This window comes from Spermophilus citellus (genome assembly GCF_964194105.1).
Source record: "Spermophilus citellus genome assembly, chromosome: 14".
Lineage (NCBI taxonomy): Eukaryota > Metazoa > Chordata > Mammalia > Rodentia > Sciuridae > Spermophilus > Spermophilus citellus.
In genome coordinates, this window is record NC_138194.1 from 73,779,595 (window position 1) to 73,800,350 (window position 20,756).

General features: G+C 38.8%; 1 long non-coding RNA gene across 1 annotated transcript in view; it reads left to right on the forward strand.

The window, feature by feature from the left end:
- The first annotated feature begins 5,246 nt into the window (after positions 1-5,246).
- Positions 5,247-20,756, forward strand: part of LOC308633790 — a 219,903-nt gene continuing 204,393 nt past the window's right edge. Inside the window, exon 1 of the long non-coding RNA XR_014018865.1 lies at positions 5,247-5,492. This is a non-coding gene — a long non-coding RNA (uncharacterized lncRNA). The remainder of the gene's footprint in view (positions 5,493-20,756) is intronic.

Consider the following 20,756-nt stretch of genomic DNA (forward strand, 5'->3'; position numbering starts at 1 on the left):
TACATAAACACATGTAAATATATAAATACACAAATATGTGTAAATTAAAATGAATAAATTAATAGATAAATATACATATATACCCATGGAAGTATGTTTTATCTGTTTATTTAAATGCATACACATACACAATAGATGTGTGTATATATGTGAATATAGACGTTGTGTGTGTGTGTGTTTGTGTGTGTGTGCATGTGTGGTTTTGAGGAGGACTGGTGTTTGGTAGAACATCTCTCAATTTGGATTTGTTTGATATTTTTATCCTGGTTTGATTAGAGTTCTAGATTTTAGAAAAGATTCTACAGAGATAGGGTGCCCTTCTCATTCACATCATAGCAAGCTATCACAAATGATGTCCATATGACATCACTGGTGACCTTGACCTGCATCACTGAGTTAAGGGAGTGTATGCCAGAATTCCACTGAAAAGTTTTATTATTTATTTTCCATAATTTATTTTTTGGAATGTTCCACTAAGTTCTATGGGAAACTTTAATTTTGTTTTTAACTGAACTGGGGATCAAAATCTGGGAACCTTTAAACCAAAACCAATAGAGGCCTTAATTAATGGAGGAGTCCTAGGTCACTATGCAGGTCATGGAGGAAGCTTGTTTACAAGGTAGAAAAGTAAAGCTGACACAGAGAGAGATGTTGATGAGAAATGGGCAGAATCGCTTCAGCATTTCTACTTCTTGATGCTCAGAGAAGGCTCATGTCTCTTGGAAGTTGGACTTTATACTAGGATAGTGCCAGAAAATCTCCCTTTTTATCTAAACCACCTTATTAGAGCTCTACACATATAACCAAAAAAATATGCTAAATACATCCTTGGACTGCTATGAGAATGAAGCAGAATGGAAAGGGAGAATCTACCAAACAGCCAGATACAGACACATAGCAAGCAATGTTCAATGTTGTTATCCATTTGTGCAGATTTGTAGTTGAATCTGTTATATTCACCAGCATTCGGAAAATAAATTAATGGTGATGAATTTCTTGATAATCCTTGAGAATTTGAGACTGTACATAAAAAAATATTTGTTATTGTAGCATTGGATTCAAAGAGGAGGAAAAAGAGCTAGCTTCAGCTTTATCAAGTCCTTGTTGCTTGCTCAATAACTAAGGCATGTTTGCATTAGATTTAGAGGCAAGAAAAGAGCAGCCTGATATTTGAACTACATGATTATGCACATTCTTCTTCCCTGAGGAAAGGACTCAAAGCTAAGTCTTTTAGTCAAGAAGTAACTTTGATTCACAAATTCTATAAGCATACTTAATGTCCCATGACTATTACCTGGAGCGGTTTTAGCCTTAAAGTACACCCGGGGGTGGGGGGGATATGAACATTTATATCTTTATTATATATCATGAGATAATCTGTTGTGACACTTATCTATAGTCATAAAATGAAAGAATAATTTTGGCATAAGTGATTTTGAATCACTCCCATTTAATTCTTCATATTTAATTTTTTCATGATGAAGGAATAACTATCAAGAACAGGAGAACTTTTAACAGATTGTTACTGAAGCTGTCTTGATGTTTCCTTTTGTCTTAACTCATTTATGAAAAATTTCATAAACTGATTATGATATTCTAAAAGCAAATAGGGTATGCAAGATGCAACAGAAAGGTAAACCAGTGTCCAGTGCCTAAAAAGCGTGCCTCTATCTAACAGAGTATGCTTAGACTCTGTGCATAAATATTTGGCAATGTCCGATAGGCCATACTTAAGGAATTCAAAATTAAATAATTTTAGTAACAAATAATGTGTTTACTCCAGAAGTCCTCTTGTTTCATATCTATATATTAATATCTAAATATTACTCTATAATAATTAATGAATGCTTTCATTAGTGTCTATTAAATCCTGGAGATCAAAATATACACAAATACAAATTTGCCATAGGGCCAAATTCTCCAAGAATTTTCAGTCCATCAGGGAAAAGAACGTAATTATGTTGCTAGCTAACATAAAAGAGAAAGTGGAGTAAAAGAGAGGCAAAGAGCTAGAGGGACAAAATGAAAGAAAAGAACTAGAAAAAAAAAAAAGAGAAATAATCAGAGATGTGTGCTAAGGAGGTGTGATGTGACAGGAGCTGAGGGAAGACTTTCTATAAGACAATGTGCAGGAAGCCACCAAGGAAGAAGGTCAAAGAAACAAGTGTGATGTTATGGTTTTAATGTAACTACGGAATGCATTTTAAATGAAGTGATTCATGGATTGCCTTAATTTATTCATGAACAAATATTAAAGGGTGTAGGAAGTAAATTACATGGGACTCAAGAATAACAGAAAAGTAAAGATAGCCAATTTTTCAATTAATTCCAACAATGATCCAGTTGAAACAGTACAGTAGCTGAAAGGAGAGCAGCATTTCCCCATCTGCTCAGGTTTGGAATTGGAAGGAAAAAAGCCCACTTTTTATAATCAGTTTACATAATGTTCAGTATTTAAACCAAAAAAAAAAAAAAAAGAATAGGCTTTAATAGTATGGAAAATATCCTTTTCCTGTACAGATTGTGAACTGGAAGCCTCAGCTGTCTATGTGGCTCATTAGATAGCTTTATTGAGTGGCCTCGAACGTAACAGGGCCCCTGAAAGAAAGATCAAAAGACTACGAAGAGGGGATGTCACTCTTAGGCAGGCAAATCAAAGCATCTCTGCCTGAAAAGAGGGGAAAAAAATCCCTTCAAAGTGTTATTTTTCTTTTGCTCATAAAAGAATAACTCAAACCAACAGCTATTCTAGCAGGCTTGCTGTCCTTTTTTTTGTCCATGTGGGAAAAGGCCACTCTGTGAATGTAGCACGTATCTATTATTTCTATCTTGTAAGCATCCCCTATTCCTCCTTCTGCTAACTGGATGTTTTCCATTGGAGAATCTTTCTTTCCCCTAGGAGGATGTACAAGATAATGTGTGAGTCTGAACAGCCAATCAGAGTTCTTCACAGACTGATCTGCTCACCAGAGCAAAAGGCCTTTGAATGCAAACTTTGTCATCTTTGTAGGCCTGGAGCTGCACTGTGGTCATACTCTGAGAATGAAGCCAATACAGAAAATAATGCTGAGCGCAAGTGGGAGAGAATTGTATTCTTCCTGACATTGTGGAGCTGGGATCAGCCCTTCCAACTTTTGCACCTGTGACTTATATAAACCTATAGATACATTTTCTTTGCCTTAGTTACACAGTTGAGTTTCGGTCACTTGACATTGAATTTCAAATGCAATATGTTTTGGAACTATGCACTAATTTTGCACTAAGGTAGCAAAGTGAAAAATATTTAAAAATGTGTCGTGTCTGGTGACTATATATAATGTGCATGCAGTAGCATAAGATGTTCAGAGGAGCACATCTTAAGGTTAATTACTGAGAAAGAGAGAATGAAACTAGAAATGAACATAAAGTTTATTTTTTATCTTCTTTCACTGCTGGCAGAAAGTAATGAACAAGTTGTATGAATACTCTATGGAAATTCCATTTTGACTTTCCCAATGAATCTCTCATGAAAAATTAGGAAAATAGTGTCTTCATAAAGCGATGGAGATGACACCTGTAGCCTCAGTAAAAAAAAAAAAAAAAAAAAAAAAAAAAAAAAAAAAAAAAAAAAAACACTTTAATTGATAGTTAATTTATAGTCTATTTCGGACTGGACATGACAATAAATTTTAAGTAGGGATGGAAGGAGACAATTTAGAAGAAAAGACATCTTGACCAAATAGATCCATACAAATATGGTTCTTTGAAAAAAACACATATTACTTTCCTTGCATTAGCAAAACTTCACTAATTCTCAAAAATAGCCAAAGAATGTATCTTCATCAATCTGGACTGGGATGTGTTTGTAAACCGCATTCCCAGTCCATACACTCCTCTTAGAAGACTTTTAGTAAACTGAGTGAATGAAAACAGTCACTTTCAAAAGAACACATAAAATCTAAGCCGTGGATGCTTATAAAGAAGCTGAGGGGTATAATAGAGAACAAAATTCATAATCAGTTTTTATTAATTATTGCATTGCAATGAGAATAGTTACCAAATTTCCTGTCTTAGCGCAGGTAAAACGTTGATTCAGGGGGACAGAATATGTCTTAACCAGAATTTTCTAATTTGGGAGGCCCTGAGTTCAACATAGTATTATTTTAGGCAATAGATGACTGTGTAAACTTCAATGCCTTTCCAGGTCAGAAGGAAATAATAATTTTTCTCACGGGGTGGTTGTAAAGGGTGAAAGATGTAAGATTGAAATTTGACCCAGGAAACATTCACAACTCCCACTTTAAAGAAGGCAATTTAAAAAATACAATGAGTAGGAATTAAAATAGACTACAGTGAAAATTAATAGTAGGAAATAGCCAATTTTCAGGTCAGTAGATTCGGAGAGGCCTTTAGGCTAAGAGTGTTTGGTGGATGCTCAGAAAAGCAGGGGCGCATCCGGACATATATTTCTTAGGGTTACAGAACACCCAGGTTCTAGCTCAGCTGTCAGAATCTACAGATCTCCAGTTCTCCTTCCTTTTCTACTTACAATGTAAAGCCTGGACAGAAAGGGCTGTAGCCCTGGCAGAATGTGGGGGATGTCAATTACAACTCGGGGAACAGGGACAAAAACATCTCCAAGGACAGGGAGGGTGTCAACCAATTATGTAAAATTCTGCGGAATGAGGTGTCGCAAACACCTTAAGAATTCTGAATTTTTGAAGCTTTTTCCATAACGCCTTTCAGCCTGACTCACGCCAGCCCAAGGTCCCCTGTGTCAGGGTTGGTTTCCCTGTGTTTTTCCTCCTTTTTCCTTCCAACCAAACCAAGCTTCGAAAAACTTTTATTTTTTCTTCCACGAGTCTATAACGGAGAAGCTTCTTCATCACTTCAACCCTACTTTCTTCCATTTCTTTGGCGAAACCCTGAAATGAAGGCTACCCCGCAGGCTGGGGTCCTGAAATCCGGCCACCTAGAATTTGGTTCGGGCGAACCCCGCAAGTGCCTAATGGGGAGACTCCCTATCCTCCCCGGGGCGGTTCCAGGGTGGGCAGGAACCCAGCAGGGTGCGAGCTCCGGCCCCGCCGGCGAGGCGAGCGCAGAAGCCCGAGCCCCAAGCAGAGAGGACGTGCGCGGCACGGCGGTGAGCTGTCAGCCGGGTGGCTTCCTTCCGCAGGAGCTATTTTTAGCAGTGCGTCGCCCCCCTCTTTCTCCGTCTTCCGCGTGGTAGCCTCCAGCTCTCGGCAGCCGCTCCATTGCTCCCGTCTCCCCCACCTCTGCTGCCTCTTGGTAGCGTCCACGCGGGCAGGTCTAGAAACTGAGCATGTCTAGAAGCGCTCTGAGGCCCCGGCAGCGGCGGGGGCAGAGCCCAGCTGCGTCAGGCTGAGCCCATTCACCGAGCGACCGCAGGAGCGCAGCGCCAGCGCCGCGCCGCCCGGCCCCGCCGAGAGGGGCGCACTCGCCGCCGCGGGCCCGGCAGCCGCTCACCGCAGCCCCCTCCTGGCGACCCGCAAGTAAGTTTGTGAGGCTGCTGGGCGGTGGGGCAAGGGTTTGGCGCCCGGGGAAGACAGGCTGGCAAGTGGGAGGCGCGGCTGGAGACTCGGGAGAGCCGGCCGGCTTCTACCCTCTTGCTCAGTGCCTCTCTGAGCCGCTTGGCCAGTTTTTAAACGGCTTGTCACTGGGATGCTCGAGAAAGGGCGACGGGCAAAGCAGGAGGGTAGAACTGACTCTGGCGGGAGCCAAGGGGTGGACTTGGGAAAAGGAACCAGAAGTGGGCTGGTGCGGGATAAGGAGGCTAGGTGTGGGGTGCAGGAACATGGCTAGGGAGTGCTGCAGAGAGAAAGTGGGGTGTCCACCACGGGTAGGGTGAGAGCGCAGTGCTGGGGGCAAAGTAGAGGGTGAGTATGTCCGTAACTAGGGTGGCTGGAGGGAAGATTGATGGAAAGTGGGGCGCGCGGAAAGCGGATTTGATGGCAGCAGAGGACGCCGGTGCAGAGGATAGTGGGCTTTGGATGGGCGGGTGGACTCGAATAATTTGGGGGATCGAAACAAGGTAAGGGAGCTATTATGATGGAGAGAGGCAACCTTGAATCAATCCTATGGATGGAGTGCGCGAGACTACATGTAGAGAACCACCAGCTGGATGCTTAAAGTCGACTGGAAGGGCCAGCTGGAAAATCGCTGAGGGATTTGGGTGAAGGGGAGGAGCAGAGCTGTGCAGGGATCGGGCAGAAGAACCGGGTTGCTGATGGAACCGAAAGGCTCAGGAAAGGGCCAGAGGCTTCCATGCATTTCCTTGAATAGTGATCTAGGAGCGGTTCTTTGAGGTTCCCTTGCAGTCCAGGGTCCTCCTTCATCTCTTACCTGGCTTGGGCGCACCTTGGCACCTTGGAGGAGAGAGTGTAAATTTGGTCAGAGATCAGGCTGTAGAAATGGTAGTCATTTAAGGAGCGCTTCAGAGGCTTTTCTTAGGTGGACCCCAGCACCTTCCTTGCAATGTGGGTCTGAATGTGTTTCACGGAGAGGGAGTGGTGTTTGTTCTAGGCCATAGGAATCTGTAGTCTCCCCTGAAGGTGCGGTGTTTTGGGCAGGGAAGTCAAGCAGAAGTCTGCAGCGTGCAACTCTCGGTGTGGTGTGAATGTGCGTGTGTGCGCGCGCGGTGTGAATATACGTGTTGCCCGCCTGGGGTCGCGTATGTTGCTGCAGTCTGTCTCCATGACAAGGAGATCCAGGACTCCACGGGAGGCACGGGGAGGGGATTAAAAGAAACGTGCTTCCCTACGTGTCTTCTGCCTCCTTTCCCCAGGGTCACATTCTTTGCTCATCCAATGATGTTCCTCTGTAACCTCTTCCCGAACCCCCTTACATCCCAAACCTGATGGCCCTCTTCACTGATATGGCACTCCAAAGATGCGGCAGTTCTGAACTACTAACACTAAAGACTCTGTGGGAGGGAATCCTAGAAGTCCCAGCCGTCAGAGTGGCTCAGGAACCCACCGGTCCTTCCCTGAGGCGTCACTCCCTCTGTGCGCCTGCAGGTGACGCGGTGACGTTGCCAGAGGACCCGGGAAGTGGGTGTCTCCAAATGGCCTGAGGGGCGGAGAAATGGGGCAATGACCATCGTTTAGGGGTTCTCTGCATCGGGCTCTCCTCCAAGTTCATTACACGTACTTAAAACTTAAAAAGACCAGGTTAGTAAAATAGACAAGTGCAAAATATCTTTATGCAGAAACACTTTGACAAGCAAACATTTCACCCGCCGATGGAAAGAAGCAAGCTTCTGCAGCATACAGGATCAGAAACTGAAATGGAAGGGAGTTGTCACTGTGACCATGGGTTCTCAGACTCCATCCATCTCTCTGTGTTTTGTCTGAGCCACATTTATCAGAAGCTTTACCAGATGAGGAAATAAAGATGAAGGTGATGCTGGAAACCTGTATCATCTGTGGATCCAAAGAAGGGGGAATGTGAATTGTGCCAACTATCTGTTGTCTAAAGAGCATTATCTGAGACCCAGTATATACCATCAGAAATCTTTGGGGCATCAAACTATAGGAGCAAGATTCAATCAAACGAAGGGAAGTGAGAATTTCTGGAAAGACTATTGAGAACAGTAGCGTGGGCTGGCTTGAACTGTGATGCCTGACCAGTGAAGGGACACAGAAGACATCACACTTTCAATAGTTCAGGGCATGTCCTTTTATTCCATGTGACAGAGGCTGGCCCACTGGCTAGCAGACTGTTGAAATACACCCTTTGAAAAATGTCTGTAAGGTAGAACATTTGAATAAAAAGTCTCTTGCTGTCATCTGCTTCTATTACTATGATTTTTGTTGATTATTATAGAACACATGAAGGTAAAACAAATGACTATTTTGGCCATTACTTCTCTTCTCCCTAGAATGCTGTTCAAATAAAAAATAACCTTACATGTCTGTCTATATTGTTGTGTTTGAGGGTCAAGGAGAAGGGGAGGTTGGGTGAACCGATTAAATTGTTAAGGCAAAGATTAGATGCCTGAGACCTTGTGAATCTGTTGAATAGCAGATTTCACTTATACAATGCTAAATTTAATGTGGAATGGAAAAATCCTTCATTCTCCACCTCCTGCTTTTGAAATACAAAGGTTTGCAACCTCTGGGCTAGTTCCTGATTTTTAAGTAGAAGCCTAACTTGACAGTTTTTCTGTAGGATTGTTCTTAAGCACAGGTAAGCTTTAGAAAATAGTAGAATCTTTGCTGCCCTAAGGAAAAGGCATTAAAAAAAAAAGTGGCATAATGGCTAGATGAGGCAGAATATGAGAGAAATATCAGTCAAAGTAGAAAAAGAAAAATTGTGTTCTCTCACCTCAGGGATGGATTTTAGTGATAGGCATATAGACCAGTGGTTCTCAGCACAAAGACATTGGTCATATCTGGAGATATTTTTTGTTGTTATGACTTTGTGGGTGGAGTGATACTGGGCTAGGCCATGGGTGCTGCTAACATTCTACATGAACTGGACAGTCCTTCCCAATTATCCACCCCCAGTTGTCAGTTAGGCTGATGTTAAGAAACCATGGCTTTCAACAGGCCATACTTGCAATTTAAAGTAACCCTTTAAGGATGCTTCTGAATATTCCAGTTGGAAGTCCATCCTGAAAATTAAGAGTAGTTAATACTAAGAGAATTTCATCACAAAAGAGTCCCATGTTCAAAAACACTTAAAATTAAACAGGTTTCCTTCCAGCATAATGTTTTTTTTTTTTGGTTTTTAAAAATGCCCTACCATAGGGAAGTTCTAAAAGGCAGGTTATATGCATGTATTTGTGAACTGAACAAACACTTTTTGATGAAAACAAATTAAAACTGCTCTGCCGTAATTTTGTTCACTGAACACGTTTGATAATTGCTTTTTTAATTAGAAAATTTAAGCTTTAAAATTAAAAATTACTTTGGTTAAAATGACAGCTAGTATATTCTTTATTTGGTAAGGGATTGAACAGAATGGAAGAAGAAAGGTAGGTAAATATTTATTAGAAGCCCCATGAAATATTCCAAAATGAAACCTTAGTGTTTGTAGATATTTACACAGAAAGGTAAGAATCCCATATAATTTTCACGTATTTAGTTTCCATATTAAATCAACAGCATGACATGTACTGAGAAACAAGTCTTTCCATCCTGTAGCACAATACACAGCCTAGATGAGCAACAATGGCTCATGGGCATAAATGTAAGAAGATCTGGGAACTGTTCTAATGTTGCTTGCATGCGGAAACTCAGCACTTAAGAGGTAAAAAGCTTTGTCATTATCACAGGGAGACTAGGAGAAGAGATCTGGTCAGGGTTTATTCCCCTTTTCCCTGTCCCAGACTTTCACCCTTATGTACTGTTTGTAGGTTTGTTTCAGATTCATTCTGAAGGGATCTTCATTAAGTCTTCTTACTTCCTTTCTTATTCTAATAACCACACCCTGCACTTTGGGCCATTAATATCCCTCAGGGACTCCTGCAAAGCAGAGGCTTCACACTCCTGCTGAGTCTCTGTGGCACAAAGCAGCCTTTCCCTTTTTCCTTGTGTACAAACACAAACAGCTCTTTCTTGCTTCGAGGTGGAGCAGAGGTTTGTGTCTCCCTCTGAAAAAAGCAGTAGGGAGAAACCTTATTTCTCACAAAGGCAATGTTGGTTTCCCCTCTTGTATCTTTACTGGGTTGCTTTGTTCAATTTTATGTTCAATTGCATAATCTTGCTTTTAGAAAAGCTTCCTCTCTTTCCCAAAGGAATAGTGAAACAGCTGAGGAAAACAGAACTTCAGTGTGAACAACACTGGTATTGACCTAGGGAACCTGTCATTGGATTTGATGAAAATTCAAGAAACGGGATATGAACTAATGATAATCATATTTGTAAATTCAGTAAGCATTTGTGAATCCAACAGTAGCAGTTTCTATTCAAGGCACTGGAATATCTTTACATTTGCAATGCCCAGCTACCCTGGTGCATTGTGACCACTCTGCAAAACCAAGTTCATTTGTTTAATATATGAAGTTAATATATTTTATGTATGTCTCCAAAGTCTATTTGTAAAAGGAAACACAAAAATGAATGTTCATTTTCATTGAATTTGGAATAGTTTTGGACATATATCCTGATTCTTGAAAAGACCTCAAAACACAATTGATAAAATACAGAAGGCAGAAGAAACCTTTAAGGGAAGGAGTTACGTGGATTTCTGTGTAGACTAGAGAAGGAGGGAGTGAGAGATTTGAAATGGAAGAGTTCAGATCTTCTCCTTTATTTAGGAAAGGGTTCCTACTTTTGTTTGATATCTGTGCAAGGGGACATAATTTCCTTCTGCAGGTGCTTGTTGAATGGATGTGTGCCTTTTCACACTTCTAATAGCCATAGAGTAGGAGTTAGTGGTTATGCCTGGCATTGGTGGTTGGAGTGAAGCAGAATTCCAAATTGGTTCTGTCCTACTGAGGTTCGCAGAAAAAGCTTTGAAGATGCTTTCCAAAATTGAGCATTTCATTTCACTATTTTAAGGAGACTACTATAATGATTTAGAAATAAACTTTTTTTTTTCTATTTTAGGTAGTATTAATAACTACACTTTAAATTATCATCAGAGTCTAAGCATATCAGAGTATTCTTATTCAGGATCAAGGACAGAGAATGAAATAATATGGCAGCTCCTTTTGCCTATATAAACTTGCTTCTCACTCTAGCATGTTAATTTTTCTCCCAGCTGGAAAAGGGTAGTATGAGAGGGGGGAATATTTTCAAACACTGTCAGTTACCCTAGCTGAGTTCAGGAACAAGATCAACTACAGCAATACACACACAGAGAAAAATTTTGAAATTTATGGTATAGCAAAGACAAAGAAAGTTTCCATTTATTAATTTTCATTTTAGCTTATTGTTAAGCCTGAGCAATAACACGCATTAAGAAGGCAACCTTGCTTGTGAAGCATTTTACTTTGTTAATAAGTGCAAGAAGCAAGTAGTCTGGAACTTCTCCCAAGGCTTTCAGGCTTCATTACAGCGTGTTTCTTCAATCTCTGGACTATTCCTCAGGTCACATTGTTTGGAATCTGAATCCTGGGCTAAGATGACTGATATAGTCTCTTCTAATTTTGCAATTTATATATTTCTCTCCTGTCCTTTTAAAAAAGGTAAAAGAGATGTACTGTTTGTCATTGAAAGCACAGTTATTTGTGCAGACAGCAGCCTGTTTGTACAGGGCATGCATGTTGCTTGATCTTGGTCTGGGGCCCCACTGACCACAATGTGGATCTCAGACTTCTGGATTATGAAGCCTGACTTTAACAGCTTTGTTGGGGCCAAGCTTGAAAGCCAACGGATATTTTTGGGAAAAACTAACTGATTAACCAAAATACTAACCACCATTGTCCTCACAGGGGTTGAGGCAATGAGGAGATAAAGCAGTTGAGTCTGATTGGCACTCCTTGTGAGTAGTTTTGTGACTTTAGATCAGTTTGCAATTTAATGGAGCTTTGATTTCCTTATCGTTAAAATGGAAATATGTAGGGCTGAGATTATAGCTCAGTGGTAGAACTTGCCTAGCATGTGTGAGTCATTGGGTTCGATTCGATTCTCAGTACCACATATAAATAAATAAAAATAAAGTTCTATGAACAACTAAAGTTTTTTTTAAATGGAGATATGGATATATATTTTTTGTATGTGGTTGGTTATAGGATCAGAAAAATGTTTTTTAAAGCAGAGGTGCTTATTAAATCATGGTGGTAGTAGTGGTACTATTATAAGTTGGTGCTGGGATTTTAATGGTTACTGCATGGGAAAGAGGAACAGAGGGGCCACAGAGGAAGACAGCCCATAGTGAGATAAGTATGATGGAAAGGAATTACAGGGTTGGGTCCTAAGTTTGCAAGAGATTTGGGAGGTAGACAGATGTCATCTTCTGACAGATGAGGGTTTAGGACTCAGGATTATGCCATGACCTCCTGAGATCTGGAGTAGCTGTTCTACATTCAAGTCAGCTGAGTCTTCTTTTTTTTTAAGTCTCCATCCAAACCTTCTCCACATTAAGAATGCACTTATTTCCTTGGTTACATCCATGTTTTTTTTTTTTTTTTATTCTTTTAAGAATTCACATTCAGCTTAAGAACCTCTCTTTTCAGTTGTTATATTCCAAGTCTTCTATAGAAAAAAAAGAAAGAAAAAGAAAAGAAAATTATGGGTCCCTAATTGAATTTCTATAAGCCTTCAACTCAAGTGTTCACCTAAATGATCAAGTACCTTTTAATGTTTTTCCTAATTGGGAGGAACTAAGTAGGGCTTTATTCAAAGATGTTTAGAAACAACAACAAAAAAAGCCACTCTGGATAATGCCATTTAATTAGGATTTTGTTTTTGTATTCTTTTATGATCAGAAAATTAAAGATTGGTTCTAGTTGACAGGTCTGATAAGAAGTTAATATCTTTTTGTTGTTGTTGTTCCGTGTGTGTGTGTGTGTGTGTGTGTGTGTGTGTGTTTGGAGAGTTGTAGATTCAATAAAAATATAAAAACCTTTCATTTGTTAGAGATTTTTTTAGTTGCAAAGTATATTATATATGTTGTCTTATTTGTAATTTATGGTGACCAAAATATAATCAACTATAATAATGAAAGATATGAAATTACAAACCAGAACAGATAGCAATTTAGGCATATTCCCTTTAGCATCAGTTATGTTTGAATTCAAACCTCCATTCTTTAGCTTCTAGCTATTAGAACTTGAACAATATGCTCAAATTTCCACCTTTTCTGACCTACCAGATTATATAATATGTGATTCTTGTAATGATTAAGTGAGATTAGCAAGTGAAGACTGTAGCAGGCTTCTTGGTCCCTTTTTTCATCTTTGTACATTGGTAATATACCCTTGCAAGTGGTCTTTTATGCTCAGTTCAGATTCTTGTACTGCCAATCAGAAAACCTGATGTCAGGTGGCTTCAGGGAAAATAAAAAGAGATGCCATGACAGAAGCTGAGTTCAGAAAGGGCCCCTGTCTGACTCAAGATAGGATCTGGTTCATGGGCCAAAGCATATGCCAAACCATATGTTCCTTGATTTCCCCTTGAACTTTCTCAAATGCCCTCGCTAAGGTGGGGCTCCCCTCCTAGCAGGCATCTCCTTAGATTGTGAGCTGGCTGCTGGAGACTAACAGGTCTTATGTTCTCAGGTTCAAATCCAGAGCTGCTTCCTGCACCTCTTGGGGAGGAAAGAGAAATCTCACCTTCCTAGGAATCCCAGTAGCATTCCTTTACATTTCAATGGCTCTGATCAAGTAAAAGCCCCCCACCAGTCACAGTACCAAAAAACTGAAATACATTTGTTGGGGAGGTGTGTTTTTTTTTTTCAGATAAATTTCTGGTGTGGGGATTGCTGTTGGAGAAGGTGGATCCTATGCTAGCCAGATAAAGAATAAGGAAACACCACAGCACTTGCATTGCTGTTAGGTCCCAAAGGAAAATGTTAGAATTGTGGTTTCATTTCATCCAAGTCATGTTTAAAATCTAGAGAATTCTTCCTGTATCTTAATGAATATATCCTTCTAGTGATTGATCACAATTTTTGAGATTAAATTAAGCAAGTGCATATTAGCTTGCTTCCTTCAATAGACAACATTATATGGACTTGGTGGATACTTGGATTGTGTTTTGCTCATAAAAGGAACAAATCAATACACCTTCTTGCATGAAGTAATCAGTCATAGAATCACTATTTTCTTAAAAAAAAAAAGTCAGTAGAAACAGTAGTTATGTAAATTGTTATCTAATGTCCAATAATTTATCTCTTGGATTCTGGGTAACTGCTGGCCTTTGGTCTTGTATCTGTGTACCTTATTGCAATTGATAATAAGACTAATATGATATATGCAACAAACAATTCTTAGTGTCTACAAGCATAGGAAGCTAACAAAATGTTCAAGAAAGGTTAATTTGTTGGAACTTAGTATATTTAAAAAATTCTACATTCCCCAGTGGGATTGCTGTAAAAGATGTCTCTTAAATGCATTCATTTTTAAGATAAAATGTGGTCTTACATTTTGAATTAGTATATTAATGGACAAAGATTTTTCTCTCATCTACTTTTAACTCTTTGCCTAGATGGCAGTGACAGGATGTCACAAGCACACATCACACATTTAGCAGAAGAATGTTAACAGCTATGATAAATGACTTTGAGTAAAAAATATTTTCTTCTGTTTTCATTCTTCCAAATGGCTTAGTAACATAAATAAGTGTAACTTCCTTATTTTAAAATGTTTCAAAATGGGAAAATAAAGTTGCATATTTTTGCATTTTAAAGGTAACTTTTATGCTACTGTATAATGTGATCTACTTATAGTATGTCAGTGTAGCAACTGGTTTTCCCATAGAAGTTTCCAACATGAAAAGGAAAGATATTTTAACAACGAAGGTAAAAAAAAGTGAAAACTACAGAAATCAGCAAGGCATTCATTACTTGTGTGGTCAATTTGGAATCTACCAGTTCTTATGAAGGCCAAGAGAGTAAAATGTGATCTTTTATATAACTAAAGTATCATTAAAGTAAGATTTTTACCTCTACCAGCATGTTTCTAAATTTTAAGTCAGTAATCCTATTGACAAGTTACAGCTGAGAAAGCATGAAGCCATGAGAATGATTAAGATCTAGAGTTTACTTATCTGAAATATGAAACTAATAGCCAAGAGGAAAAGAAAAAATATTCTGTTATGATGGAATATTCTGTAATTAAAAAAAAGATCTATAAAGAGATCAGTTTAACATAGCCTTACAGGTACAGCTACTCATTATGTTATACATTAAGAGTTCCGTGTTTTACTACTAGGCACACATCATGTTTGTCATTAAATATAATGGGGAAATTTTTCTTTGGTATTGCAGTTCATAAATTATTTTTGCTATCCTTAATGAGAATGTGAATAGAAAAGGGTTTAGTAGCTTAGTAGGAAACCATGCATTAATTTCTTTTAATTTTTCTATTAGTTTCTTCTTGGAACAAAACATAGATTTGCTCAAATAACAATAGATCCACTTTAGACAGCTGTATGTAGAGAAGCTTGGAGCTAATATTTACATTGCTTGTGGGAGGAAGGAAAGGAAGGTAAGACTTCATTGCAATTTACTAAAAGTACTAAACATTAAAACAGAACAGAACAAAATTCAGTGTTGTGATTTCTCAAACACTGACAGACAGAAACTGATTTGGGTTAATTTCCATAGAAAAGAATTCATTGGATGTTTATGGAGAAATTCATGGAATTGAAGGAAATGTTGAGGAAAAAGATCTTGGAAAGGGTAGGACCCCTTTGCAGAGATGGATTTAATCTGAGCTTTTGCTGTTTTTCATCATTGTGTCATTGTCCTCAAGACTGATAATTCAGAGAGGGTCAAGTGGGTAGGGAGATGAGCAAGGAGAAGGGGGAGATGGAGAGGGAGAAGGAGAAGAGGAATTGGGGGAAGAGAAAAGGGCATGTTGACTGAGAGTCCTAAGGTATAATTTATAATCTGGTGCCATCAAAAGAAGAGGAATAGAAAATACTGAGAAGTCACATTATACTAGTGTCTCCTGCATAGATTCAGAATGTAGAAACTTCAGTGATGTATTGCTGGAATAAAGGAAAACAAACCAACCTGAGACTATTATCTAGACAATGTTTATATGGAAGACAAAAATACCATATTAATTTTCTAAGGCTTCCCTAACAAATTACTAAAAATGAGGTGGCTTAAAATAACAGAAAATTCTTCTTTTGTTGTTCTGGAGGTCAGAATTCCAAAATAAAAGTATTGGAAGGCTCATTCTCTCTTTGAAGAGAGATTTCTATTAGCAGTATCTGTCTTGTGCCTTCCTCCCAGCTTCTATATTGCAATAATCGTTGGCAGACCATGGTTTATACATATATCATGCCAATCTCTGCCACAGTCATCAATGGTTCCTCCCCTGTGTCTTTGATTCAGATTCACCGAGACAGAAAGTAGAGTGATGGTTGCCAGAGGTAGAGGATGGGCAAATAGGAACGCATTGTTTAGTGGAAACAGAGGTTCAGCTTTGCGAAATGAAAAGAGTTTTGGAGATGGATGCTGGTGATGGGGGACATGACGGTGTAAAGGTACTGAGTGCCACTGAATTGGTTCAGATGGTAGATTTTGTGTTATGTGTATTTTAACATATTTTTTAAAAAATTAAAAATTTGTTAAAAGTAAATAAGAGGAAAGTAGTTAATTTTTAAAAAATCTTTTGGAAAGTCAACAGGATAATTTAGAATAACTGGATAACTCAGAAACAAGAGGAATCTGCACTCACAGGTTTTCACTCGTAGACTTTTGTTCAGTATTTACCAGAAATGGCTATGAGATGGATCAAGGAAGTCCACCAGGAAAAGCTCTGCACATTATTTCCTTGTGCAATGGGGCTAACATTGCCTCAGAAGTAAAGACCTCTGTATGAGTGATTGCAACCTTGTCTGTCAGGAGCCTGTCCATCCTATATTGATGACCCTGGACCTCTAAAATCCTTGGTATAGGGATAGGCAGCTCTGACAGAGGTCAGTTTGGTGGGTTCAATCTAATGTATCTGTGAGTATCAGGAGGGCTGATGTTGAACTTCAGATCTCATAGATCGAGATCTTTTACTCCCATTTTTGGTTTAGTTCCCTGGCAGGTTGTGTTTGATTTTAATAAACACATCTCCCTTGCCAAGATCTATGTTCTTCTTTTCTCAGAGGAACCTTAGTTCTACTTTACAGAAGAAACTTAGTTCCTCTGTAAATACATATTAAGATTTTTCTCTTGGAAACAGGCACAAAATCCCACCCACACTGTGAGATTCTTTTCTTAAGTTCCTCCCCTTCCCCCAGAAATAGATTCTATTTCTGGGGGAAGGGGAGGAACTTTGGGACCCAGGTAGCTGCACTGATATAAAATAGAGGTCTACAGCAGATTTAGAACTTAATATGGTGTCACTTGATGAAAGAGGGGCAGAAAAATTGAGGAAAAGCCAACACAGTGCCCAGGATCAGAGGGCCTAAAAATATGGTTGTACCTAGAGAACACAAATGTTTATAGCTGTATTATAACAATCCCCAACTGGAAATAACCTAGATGTCCATCAGCTAAGGAATAGATAAACAAGTTGTAGTAGTATTCCATAGAGTACATTTTTACCTGGCAATTAAAAGAATACAGGGAAGGTTGCTGATCTCACTGCTATGCCAATGATCACCAAAGGTAACCAATGGGCCAGGACCCATGAAAGTTTCATAAAAAAATTGGCACTTTTGGAAAATGTATAGGTTCAGAAGTAGAGCATGACAGTTATGTAGAAAGCAGAAGTGGCTTAAAGAGGCTGATTGTAATGGTAGACTATAAAGCCAGGACTCATACTTTTCTTAGTAAGAAAAAAATAATATGTGCTGAGGTTTTTTATTTTTATTTTTATTATTTTTTATTTTATTTTTTTACAAGACAGTCTGTTTTTTATTGGTTGTTCACAACATTACAAAGCTCTTGACTTATCATATTTCATACATTAGATTCAAGTGGGTTATGAACTCCCAATTTTTACCCCAAATGCAGATTGCAGAATCACGTCGGTTACACATCCACAATTTTACATAGTGCCCTATTAGTAACTGTTGTATTCTGCTACCTTTCCTATCCCCTACTATCCCCCCTCCCCTTCCCTCCCATCTTCTCTCTCTACCCCATCTACTGTAATTCATTTCTCTCCTTGTTTATTTTCCCATTCCCCTCACAACCTCTTATATGTAATTTTGTATAGCAATGAGGGTCTCCCTTCATTTCCATGCAATTTCCCTTTTCTCTCCCTTTCCCTCCCATCTCATGTCTCTGTTTAATGTTAATCTTTTCTTCCTGCTCTTCCTCCCTGCTCTGTTCATAGTTGCTCTCATTATATCAAAGAAGACATTTGGTATTTGTTTTTTAGGGATTGGCTAGTTTCACTAATGTGCTGAGGTTTTTTAAATTATTATGATACACAGTACTACTCATTTATAAGCTATTATATTTTTTAAAATTTAAAGGACTCTGTAAGTACATATGCAGATTTTCCCCTAATCTGAACTTATTTTAAGTTGATTATAGGTTTTTCAAAATCAAAGGATCTTTAAAATTCAACACAGATTCTTTTAAGACAAAAGTTTTTAACATGTGGTTGATATAGCAGTGAAGTTGGACAGAGAAAATGATCATTTAATTGTTCACTGACCACTGACTGAAATTTAGCATTCTTTTTTCACTATTTCATGTTTGGTTCACAAACCATAGTAGTATTGACTCCTACCATTTACTCATACTATAATCAATAGAAGTCAAAATAATATCCCATTACAGTTGTTTGCAGATATTTCTAAAAATCATTTATGATCATTGCAACTTTGAAATTATGGTTAATATTAGACCTAGCTGTTAGATCTTTTTATTTCTAGTGTCAGTGTAGAGACATATATACTGTGTCACAAAGTTATCTTTTTAAAATTTGTTACTTAATTTCCATTGAAATCCTGCGCATCTCATTCTCAGAAGGGGTCATGGGCCTTGCCAGACTCAGGGGGATTCATAGCATCAGACAGGTAAAGAATCTAAGCTCTTTCTTTGACTGCTAGTGGAAAGTTCCATGCAGTACAAATGGCTTTGTCTAGAAAGCCAGATCTGTTGAGTATGTTCTGAGTGACAACACCTGTGCTTGTTGTGCCTGATACCAGCTGTGTTGTTCCATAGGAAACATTGCCTCTTACAGGTTTCATGTCACTCACTCAGAACATTGGTCATGCATGGCCCTTGAGTTCTCTTAAGAAGACTTTCTTACAGTGGGACCAACACAACCTCAGAAGCAAAGACATTTGTATGAGCAATTGTAACCTTGTCTGTCAGGGGCCTGAGTTTTTGTCCATGCCATATTGATGGCCCTTGTTCTCTGAAATTCTTGGTGTGGGGGATAGGCAGCTCTGACAGAAGTCTAATGTATCTGTGAATATCAGGAGGGCTGATGCTGAACTTCAGATCTCATAGATCAGGGATCTTTTACTGCCGTTTTTGGTTTAGATCCTTGGCAGGTCGTGTTTGATTTTAATGAGCAAATCTCTCTTGCCAAGATCTCTGTTCTACTTTTATCATCTATTAAACTTGTTGGAAGGGCTCTTCAGTTTGGAGTGTATCATCTGCCAGTGGTGGTAGTAGTCTCCTAGGGTTCTACCTGGATCCCTGCAGAATGGGTTCTATTTTATAATTGGATACATATAATTTTAAAGGTACATTTCTAAATATTTTAGGATAGCTCATTTCAGTTTTTAATCCCTAACAGAGATTCTTGCTTCTTTGGGAGGTTTTTATTTCTATCATTGACCTAGGTCTGGCCTGTAAAACATCACAATCATCTAGGAATTTCCTGAAGTTACTAAAATGCTCTTATTGTGGCTTTCCTGATTTATTCCAGGAATGCAGATTATAGTGAAATCTGCCAAATCAAAATACATTTTGGCAGAAATGTACTTACTGGGAAACTCAGTCTTAGGCTACTAGGAGAATTTTTTCTTTCTTTCTTTCTTTCTTTTTTTTTTGCAGGGGTGGCGGGTGTAACCTTTGACCAGCATCTCCTCAAATGCACAGAACATTCTTCTAACAAATATTTGGAATCCAAGTATGTTCAGGGCACTTAGCTGGAGATATAAGGTACAAAGCAGTCATGGCCCTAACTTTGTGTAGCTGGTAGCATAATTTGGGTTGTCTGGAAAGGATGTTAGTTACACTGCTTGAAGAGTGTCCTGAAGGTCATGCATGTGGGACTTGAAGGCCATCAGGCTTGAAGGCTGGGCAGCAGAAGAATCCTATGCCAAGAAAGGAGAGGTTTCTAGATTGAATGATGCTTGGGGTTGTGGGATCAGAACATTGCTCCAGGCAGAGAAAATAGGTTGGCAAATGTGAGGAAATGAAAAATGATTCAAGTGGCTGGGACAAGAATGAGGAAAGAAGCCATGGAAGTGGAGGTCAACAAGCATCAGAGAATCCAGAATTTTCTTGTGAAGCTAAGGATTTTAATCTTTAAAGCAAGGGGTAACATGATCAATTCTCCTTTATTGACACAGAAGTGATAATATTTACTTTCCTAGAGAATATATGGCATTGAGAGAACACAGGAAGCGTAACAGCTTAAAAGAGAAAAAGGTTTTCTCTTTAAAGGGTGAACATGACACATGAATCCAAAACATATACATCATTATAAATATTCCTGCGCTTCTGGGTGGCAAGCTTTTGGTTTCCAGTGCTAGGATTAAATTACTTGTTTCTTTGAGGCTCTGAACCAAAGGAATCCTAAACCGCTAGCCTTTGTTGGCTTCTTTGTAAAATTTGCATTATACAAAACCCACTAACATTAAATTCAGTCTTTTTAAAAATGGCTGTTAAAATTACTAAGATACTTGTTCCCTGTTTTAGTTGCCATAGTTTATTTTTACTTCATTATAAAAGGCTAGAGGTATTACTACTGTAATGGCATTGAAATGACTTGCAAAGAAAGTCTCAGGTACATTTGAATTTATAGAAAATTTTTTTAAATTTCCCATTTGGTTGTCACACTAACACTAATCTGTATTTGGGTCCTCTCAGCCAGTACTCTGGGTCAAAAGGCCTTGTGTTCTTTAGATTATTTGAGTAAAAATATACTATTTTCACGTCATGTTTAATTTTTTATCTTGTTTATGATGGTAATTTTATGCATGTGTCTCTATGCTTAGACCATGTAC